The following is a 9,717-nucleotide window of genomic DNA, read 5'->3' on the forward strand; positions in this document are numbered from 1 at the left end:
AGGCTGAACTATTCTGATTCCCTCAGCATGTTCAGATAAGATCTGAAATGCCAATTACATATTTAAATAGAGACATTAATTCACCTAAACCAATTAAGAGGAAGCAAGGTTGCTACTCACTACATCATCTTGTCACTACAAAGCGTAAAAAGTGTATAGGAAAGCAACACATTGGTTAAATAAAGGTGACACATAAAAACAGACAAAAACAATTACTGCATAGATAGTTGTATCCAGTACAGCATCCACACAACACTAACCAAACAGCTTTCTACTTCATCAGTGATAAAAACACACAGAGTGCCTGAGTAGTTTGGGGAATAAAGAGTTGGCCTAAAACTGGAAACCCTATAAATAAAATAAATCCTTCCATATCAATAGACCCATTGGGTGAACCTTAAGCAATTCACTCCCTGTTAGAAACAAGTTCTTTGGAAACAAGATAGAAAGCAGTTGTTATAAAATTCTATAGAAAAATGTCAATAATAACTATGCTAAAAATAATGATAAAAATAATTTATTTGTGTAAAGATCTAGGATAAGTAGAAAAAGTGTTTGATTGCCTAATTTCCCTATAAATATTTTGCAGCATTTGCTACAGTTGTGCTTTAGGATATTTCCGGCCCTTCTTTATCTTCCTTAATTATTACAAGCCGTATCTAAAGACAAAATCGCCCAGGAATCAGGTTATCTGTTGCAAACCTAGTCCACCTATCCATACATAGGCCTATTCATGTCTAATCAGAAGGAAATACCACAGAGTTCAGTGAGTCTGTGGGCCAAAGGAGACTTTATATTCATAGCATGATTTTCAAAGAATTTCTTTTTTAAAGAATTTAAATCCAGAGTGGTAGGGAGGTCATCAGGACGGCAGTACATGAGGAGGGAAGGTTTAAACCTCTTCCTAACCACAATCCCAACAAAAAGCAACAATTAGCATTAGAGAAAAAGCTCCTGTTGACACTTAACAGACAATGTGTGCATAAGAACGAACCACTCTCTGGACCATCCTTCGGAAAACTGGATGCCCTGATAAATTTGTGAATATTTTGCAACTCCTTCATGACAACATGACAGCAACAATTTTGGATAACAATGGCTTTCAGAGCGATCTATTCAGAGTCGGATCAGGCATAAAACAGGGATGTGTCATTGCTCCTATCTTATTTGCTATCTTCATTGCTATGATTCTACACCTTATTGAGGGGAAACTTCCTACTGGTGTGGAAATCATATATCGAACAGATGGAAAGCTTTTTAACCTCAGTAGACTGAAAGCAAAATGTAAGGTAATGTCAACCTCTGTCATAGAACTTCAATATGCCAATGATAATGTAGTCTCCACACATTCAGAGAAAAATCTTCAAACTATCCTAAATGTCTTTGCAGAAGCATATGGAAAGCTTGGGCTCTCACTTAATATTAAAAAAAACCCAAAGTGCTTCATCAACAGGTGCAAACTAGTCCCTCTGTAGCACCATCAAACCAGCTTAATGGTGTGACGCTGGAGAATGTTGATCACTTCCCTATCTTGGCAGCCATCTCTCTGTAAAAGCTGACATCGATGCTGAAATTCAACATCGTCTGAGCTCTGCGAGTGTTGCATTCTCCCAAATGAAGCTTAGAGTGTTCGAGGATCGGGATATTCACAGGGAGACCAAAATGCTTATTTACAAAGCCATTGTACTACCGACCTTACTGTATCCCTGTGAAACATAGACCATTTATAAATGCCACTCCCAGCTTCTTGAAAGATTCCACCAATGCTGCCTCCGGAAAATTCTGCAAATTACTTGGGAAGACAGACGGACTAATGTTAGTGTTTTGGAAGAAGCAAAGACTACCAGAGTTGAAACAATGATCCTCCAACATCAACTTCGCTGGACCGGCAATGTTGTTCGAATGCCTGATCACCGTTTTCCAAAGCAGCTACTTTACTCCCAACTTAAGGATGGAAAATGGAATATCAGTGGACAGCAAAAGAGGTTTAAAGATGTTCTTAAAGCAAATCTAAAAAAATGTAACATGAACATCAAGAACTGGGAAGTCTTGGCCCATGAACATCCCAAATGGAGGTCGACTATTATCAAAGGTACCGTGGACTTCGAAGAAGCAAAAATACACGGCGAACGGGACAAATGAGCTAAGCAGAAGGCACATCAGGCAAATCCTCATCACGACCATCTTCCATCTGGAAACCTATGTCCTCACTGTGGGAGGCTATGTGAATCCAGAATTGGCCTCCACAGTCACTTACGGACCCACTGTTAAAGACCTTACCTTGGAAGACAATCTTACTCGGCCATGAATGATCGCCAATGAATGAATCTGTTCTTGGATTTTTAATGAAGAAAAGGCTATAAGTGTGCTAGTAAATATTAAAAAAACTCAGAGTAAGTCCCATTGGACACAATGGGATTTACCTTGGAGTAAAAATTAATAGAATTACACTAAACCTAGTATTTAATATGGACAATAGTGATTTCCATCAGTACATATGGCTCAGGGATGAGAGATCCGTCACCTCGCATTGGCCACTTTGGAAGTGGGCAGGGTCACCCACCTGACAGTCACCTGGCATCAGCACTTCAAAGGAAAAATTGGGAATGTGTTCCCAATTTTTTCCTTTCTTCCTTTGCAGGGACAGTTTGGATTCAAGCCCTGCATGCAAAGGGATATTTTATCTTTGCAATTCAGCTTGCATTCAGGCTGGACTGCAAAGGTAAAATGTTCCATTGCAGTGCTGAATCTGAGGCACCGCTGCAAAGGGAGTTCAGTCTTTTTAATGTAAGTCCCGTTAATGTAATCAAATGTACATCCCAATGAGATCAGGTCCACTTGGGAGCTCCAACTGGGAGCCAATCCCAGAGGGCTTGTATTCAGTGCTTGAATTACTTGCAACAGGAATTGATTCTACTCAGCCAGAAGCTCCAATGTGGAGCTGATCCCAGTAGGATTTGCATTTGACATCAAATTAAAAACTAAGGCACTGAATGCAAGCCCTGCTTGCAGAGGAATAATCAGCAATGTACTCTAACACACACCCCTTTGCAGCCATGGCTTTACTTGCTCCACACCTAACATCAGATGTGAGGCATGTAGGTGTGGCCGGTGAAAAATTATGTTTCAGGCCAAATTAGAACCCCTGGTGGGACTAATCTGGCCAAAGAGCCTGAGTTCCCCATGCCTGAAATTGCATATATATTCACTTTATAATAAATCAAATTCAGTTGTATCACAAAACAAAAGCCTGCCTTTTAAAAATGGGGAGAAATGATTTAAAATCAGTATTATTTTCAAAATCGATGGGCTACACTGCCTTATTCCTAAACTAGATGGTAGACCTAGGGGTTGTGAGACCCTCGTAAGGTGGTAGCAGTTGCAGTTGCATGAGGCAGGAGTAGTATAACTCTTCTTTGAAGCAGTTTATGCTTTTCTATTCCCAGTAATACTGAGGGACACAGTTGAATACTGAGAGCAGCAGAAAATTCAGAAGCCTATTATTCATCATCCCCACACTTTGAGAACATAACCAACTTGAAAGCTACAGGTCTTTAAAAGTTCAGTCTTATATATTGTCCCCCAGATTCCCATCCTATCAGTTCAATGCCACCTTCCATTATGGGGATAAACAGTTTACCACTAATTCAGAGTGAAGAGTGCCACCTACTGATTCAATGGCAAGTAAATATTTGAAGACGTCACATTTCCCCTGAAATTTTCCTTCTTCCCACATCATCAAGACTTAACAGAGATTCTAAGGTGGGTGGTTGATTTCACAGTTGTTTATCTTTACAGTTCAGCATGTATGGAGATCCTTGCATTTAAAAAGCTGAATGAAGACTAGTGACCGGCTTCCAGTTTAGACTTTTAACTACAAACAAGCTTGAAAGTAGCTCTGGCTGCCTTTGACGGCCTGTTGAGTGCAGCAGCCAGACATGCATCCAGGGGAAAATGGCAATTCGAAGAGAACTTTGTTTGCTTTACTAAATTTATGGACAGCAAGAGAGGGATAGTCAAAGAACTAAATGAAGTAGTGGTGGGAGTTGCAAAGAATTCATTTGAAACAGTGAGGTGAAAAAGCGCATTGGAAAATAAAAGGAACAGGTGCTTCATTTCCCCACTATCACAGCACTGGGAATTTTCCGCAAGAGAAGAAAGATTATTTAATGGATAAATGCTCCGCCTAAGATCCTCCGTGGCGCAGAGTGGTAAGCGGCGGTAATGCAGCCGAAGCTCTGCTCACTGCCGGAGTTCGATTCCAATGGAAAGAGGAAGTCGAATCTCCAGTAAAAGGGGTCGAGGTCCACTCAGCCTTCCATCCATCCATGGTCAGTAAAATGAGTATCCGGCATATGCTGCGGGGTAAAGAAAGGCCGGGGAAGGAACTGGGAACCCCACCCCATATATGTGGTCTGCCTAGTAAATGTCGCAAGACGTCACCCTAAGAGTCGGAAACGACTTGCACTATAAGTGCGGGGACACCTTTTTTATATGCTCTGTCTAAAATATGAGCTGAGAATTTATTTTTAATAGTGTTTTCATGCTTAGAGATATGTTAGTTTGTATTTTATTCAAATGATCTTGGGTGTTTTAATCTTGTTTAAGGTGTTCAAAAATAAATTTGATTCTTATTTTTCTCCCTGACCAAAGAATCTGCTATACAGCCTGTAAAACAAAGCACTTCCATAGTCAAATAATTAAAGGATCTTCAAGACTAATCTTGGCACTAGAGTGTTTCCTGTGTTAGAGCCAAATGACACGGAGCGAATAGATTTTGTTGGCCTAGTTCAATTCTTTTGGTGAAAAATAACCTCACAGAGGAAATAACCCTGCTCTAAATCCTGTACTAAAGTTTAGTGATGGTATCTCCTAATCGAGGTTGTCAAATAATAAAGTTCTCGTTCAAAATTATTTAATGAACTTAATTGTCTCAGTTGGGTTTGACTAATTTATAGAATCTGTAATACATCAACCTATCTAATGTTCAGGAAATGAGGCAGAGACTATCATTTCTATCTACTCATAGCAACTGCAAGTTTAAGGGCCCCATGAACATTGAGAAAAGCACAGTAACGCAGTTACAAAAACTACCTTTGTCACATTAAACAAATGCTATCAGAAAACAACACACAAATAATATAAAGTTCACCAAAAATATAAAAGGAACCCACTCACACTGTTAATTAACTATACGAGGAAGGTGATATAGATAAATTATGCTTACAATTTGTTGTTGTGGAATGACTGTATTTTGATTGCCATTTTTTACTTCTTTTTTTACATTTCAAGAAAAAAAGAGTCCCAACATTAAATGAATGGTTCCAGAAGGTATGGGAAATTGTCCTGATCACTAAATAAATGTCTCAGAGAACAATATCAAATCAACAAGATAGATTCATGGGGGGGGGGAACATTTTAAATAAAAAAACAATGATAACATAAATCCATATGATTCCTTTCCACTCATATGATTGTGTGTCCCCCTCTCGTCTTGAATATATCCACAGTTCCAATCTCACCTTTTTATCATTTACTCCTGTCTGTACCAGGGTACCATTGGGAGACATTATTGGAGGGAGGGAGGCTTGGTTCCTGACGTTTTAGAGAATTCCACCAGTCATGAATATCTCTTTCTTGAGCAAGGTGATCAAGAGAGTAGTGGCCAGCCAACTACAGACATTCCTAGATGAAGCTGATTATCTAGATTCTTTTCAGTCTGACTTCAGGCCTAGATATGATAATGAAACAGCCTCTGTCACTCTGAGTCATGACCTTTATTGGGAGAGATATTGGAGGAGTATACGGTTGATTCTTCTTGACCTCTTGGTGGTATTAAACACCATTGACCACAGCATTCTCCTGGGGTAACCTTCCCAGGGTTGGGAGTGAGAGATACCCTACTGCAGTGGTTCCACTCCTATTTTCAGGGTAGCATTGGGAAACTTTTATTCAGCCCCATGTCAGCTGTGCTGTGGGATCCCACAAGGTTTCATCTTATCTCACATGTACAAGTCCTGGAGTAGTGTCTGGAGAAAGTGATGGGCTGGATGAGGGATAAGAGGAAATAAATTGAAGCAGAATCCTAATAGAATTGTGTCACTGTACATGGATGGTTCTTGGGTCAGGGAAGTAGGTAGACAGACTGTTATGGGTGGGATAGTACTTCCCCAAAGGAAAGTCCAGGGCTACTCTTTGATTCCAAGCTGTCACTTGAAAGCCAAGTAGTCTCAAAAGTAAGGAATGGCTATGCCCAGCTATGGCTGGTTCACCAGCTTCAGATATTCCTGAACAGGGATAACCTGACTTCAGTGGTTCATGCTCTGATAACCTTTTGATTGAACTACTCAAATGCACTCCACACGGGGCTTCTCTTGGAGATAGATTGGAAGCTGCAGCACTGTAGTATGTCACTGCCAAATTAGTATGTGAGGCAGCAAGATGGAATCCTTTGCCATGATCCTTTAAACACTGCACTGGCTACCTGTGAGAGTCCAATCTAAGGTGTCAGTACTAGTGTACAAAGTCCTGACTAGTTTGGGACCCAAGTACTCAAAGGAGTGCCTTCTCTGATACCTACTGTATCAGCCTTTAAGATCAGAGGGGAAAGCCCTGCTCCTGGTCACCCAGTGGACATGGCCTGTGGAGTGTTGAAGCAAAGCAGAGCCTTCTCCGTGACAGTACTCCAGTTGTAGAACTCCCTTCTAGTGGAGGGACTGTCCCCCATGCTATTATCTTTGTAGTAACAACTTAAAATATACTTGATTGTGTGGTTCTTTGGTACATCACTAAAGTGAAGTTTAACAGTCATTACTGCCTGCTGTTCTGCATTTAGGGATGGGGAGAACTTAGGTTCAGTTCACATTTTCATGTGACCCCCTAATTCACACTTCCTGAAACAGTACAAACAGAACCAAAATGCACTAGCCTTTGAATTGTGATGTAGTACTTCAGCCTAAAGATGTGTAGAACAATGTGTATTTTAGGGGAAAGTGTGTATAAAACTGCATATGTCAGTGAAAATAACATACAAAAATGCATTATATTATGGAAAATTGCTTGCAAAAATGTTTATATTAGGTAAAACTGCATATAAGCATGTGTATGTTAAGAGGAATGAGCACTAAAATGCTGATGATTTTTAGTGAGAACTTCCTTATAATAAATTTGTAAATTAATACGGAAATGTGCAGAGCTGGAATTGTGATTGGAAAAATGAGAAACCATGAGAAACTAAAATGGACAGATTCATTCATCAATAATGGTATTTCCTTGTTGATATTGGTTTGACTTTTGTGTGCATGTGCTGATTTTATTGCTAACCACACTGGGCAATAACAACAACAACAACAACAACAACTTCTTAAATGTACAAAAGGGGTTTTGTTGTTAAAAATAGGCTACAGCAGAATGAATCTGAAGTGGCTGGAACAAGGTCACACAGCAGGTTGGCACTTCACATTCTTCCAGCTTAATGTATTATTTATTCAGAAGACTACAATGGATCTGATTACCATCAATCATATTTATCTGTCTGCTCCTCAGATGCTCCATGTCCCTATGCTCAGGATCTAGAGAGAAATTTAATTAACAAGAGCTGTTAATCATATGCACGAAACTTCATTTGCAAACTGTCCCCCAATGGATGGTCTCTACAATTCAATGAGTTTAAATATGCCTTAACAGTAACAAGATGTCTGTATTCTGTTTATCTGTAATACCGTAGTCAGCCTGTAGAATGTAATTTGAGACAGACCAGTTTTATTTTTTAGGAGATCATTTTCTGATCATCTCTTGACACTTGGCAGAAACCCATGTCCACAGAAGATCCTGAGCCAGGACTCAGGCTCATACATAAAGATCTGAAAAGACAAATAGAAAAGAAGGGTTATTCTCTCCTTTACCACCACTTTATTGCCCGGCATTGGGGAAGAGACCCTTCCCTTTTGCCAAATGTTATTCCAACCATCTGACAACGATTGATGGGTGTGCTGCCTGCCTGCAGAACATCCAACACGCTCTAAAAGAAGTTTTGAATAAAGGTTAGAAAAAAAGGGTCCCCTTATCACAGCCTACCTGCCTGGAACACCTTATTGTCCTCCTCCTCACCAGTTGGTTGGCGGCAGCAGCAGCCCCCACAATATCTTTCAAAAAAACACAACCCCACAATTTTTCACAGTGGATGCCGTGCTGGTCGATTGAAACTCCAAACTGTTGCACCTATGCTCTTTAGTTCTCTGGGTGCTTCTGGACCCACGTACTCTGGGAAGCTGATGATACAGGGAGCAGTATGCCTGCTATGAAAGGTTTTCTTTTAAAACAAACAATTAAGACAACATGGCCTACGGTCATACTACCCAGAACACACCTGATCTTGTCTGATCTCGGAAGCTAAGCAGGGTCAGGCCTGGTTAGTACTTGGATAGGAGACTGCCTGGGAATACCAGCTGTCATAGGTTTAGAGGAAGGAAATGGTAAACCACCTCTGAATACTTCTTACCCATGAAAACCCTATGAATATACCAAAAAGATTCATAGGGTCGCCATAAGCCATAATCGACTTGAAGGCATATAACAACAACAAAACTTCATGGGAACTGCTGCTGTGGTAGCATTTTGGGGAGGGGGAATCGGCAGGGCCTTGGACCTGTGCCTGGCAGTCTGGCCCTAGTAACACACCTCTCTTGGTAGCCTATCCCCTCAGGAGCCAAGGTTGAGGCAACTATTCTTGTTTTTCAAAAATGTAATCCACAGAAAGTCCAGAATGAAAACAACAATAAGAAGGTATGGCTGCCACAACCATGGTCAATAAGGGGAGGACTCTCCGGCAGTACAGGTCAATGCCCAGGGGGCTATGGCAATGGTGGCCCCCAGGATTTGCCTGCCCATACCACATGGTATTCCAGGCTCTGTCTACATTTCCTCACTGTTTAAGACATGACAATTTGGGAGAGGATATTATCAGCTATAGCACCTCACTGGTGGATCTGTCTGCCCAGGAGGGTCACCTGGTGTTTACACCGGTGTCTTTTAGGTGCACTGGAATAATACCTTTCTGTTTCCCTAGGCTTTTAACAGCTAACATTTTTTTAAAAAATGAATGGGTTTTTAAACTCCAGTTGAGGCTGTTTGAATCTTGCCTTCTATCAGTTATTTATTAATTTCCATTGTATGATTATGCTGTTACGTTTATATTACTGCACTGAATATTTTGTACTGAAGGATAATTATACACACACAGTCTGTGGTCACTTCCTTCTGGTATCTGTTGAGGAACTTGAGTAGATTTTTTTTTTAAGAGAAGTGATTTTTGTTATTTATGTGTTTTTTAATGCATGGTCCACATGGTTGTTAGGTAGGATTCAGAAGGTACTGAATGATCTGTTGCTTATTACACAGAAGCAATCATCAAACTTAGCCCCAAGTCCCCACCAAAGACACAACTGTGGCAATCCTCACTAGTCTATATACTAAGGGTCCTGTTCGCTGGATCGTCAGTGGTAAGTGGGCTTACGTGTTCCAATGAACCCTGTGAGAGATGCCGTTGGAAGTCATGTACTCCCAGCAGGGTCACCCATGGCAGTAAGGTCAAGGGAAAGGAACCAGACAAAGAATGATCCAATAATGTCCTCAATGGCAGAACAGGTGGAGGATAACAATGTGTATGTTACAACGGCAGTGAAGGCGGATGAAGGTTGCTGCAGCAGATAAAAGACT

At 40.7% G+C, this 9,717-nt stretch overlaps 1 pseudogene; it reads left to right on the plus strand.

Annotated features, from left to right (window-relative positions):
• The first annotated feature begins 8,340 nt into the window (after nt 1–8,340).
• On the plus strand, nt 8,341–8,459 carry LOC133386282 (5S ribosomal RNA; annotated as a pseudogene).
• The last annotated feature ends 1,258 nt before the right edge of the window (nt 8,460–9,717 follow it).

Source organism: Rhineura floridana, chromosome 5 (assembly GCF_030035675.1).
Source record: "Rhineura floridana isolate rRhiFlo1 chromosome 5, rRhiFlo1.hap2, whole genome shotgun sequence".
NCBI lineage: Eukaryota > Metazoa > Chordata > Lepidosauria > Squamata > Rhineuridae > Rhineura > Rhineura floridana.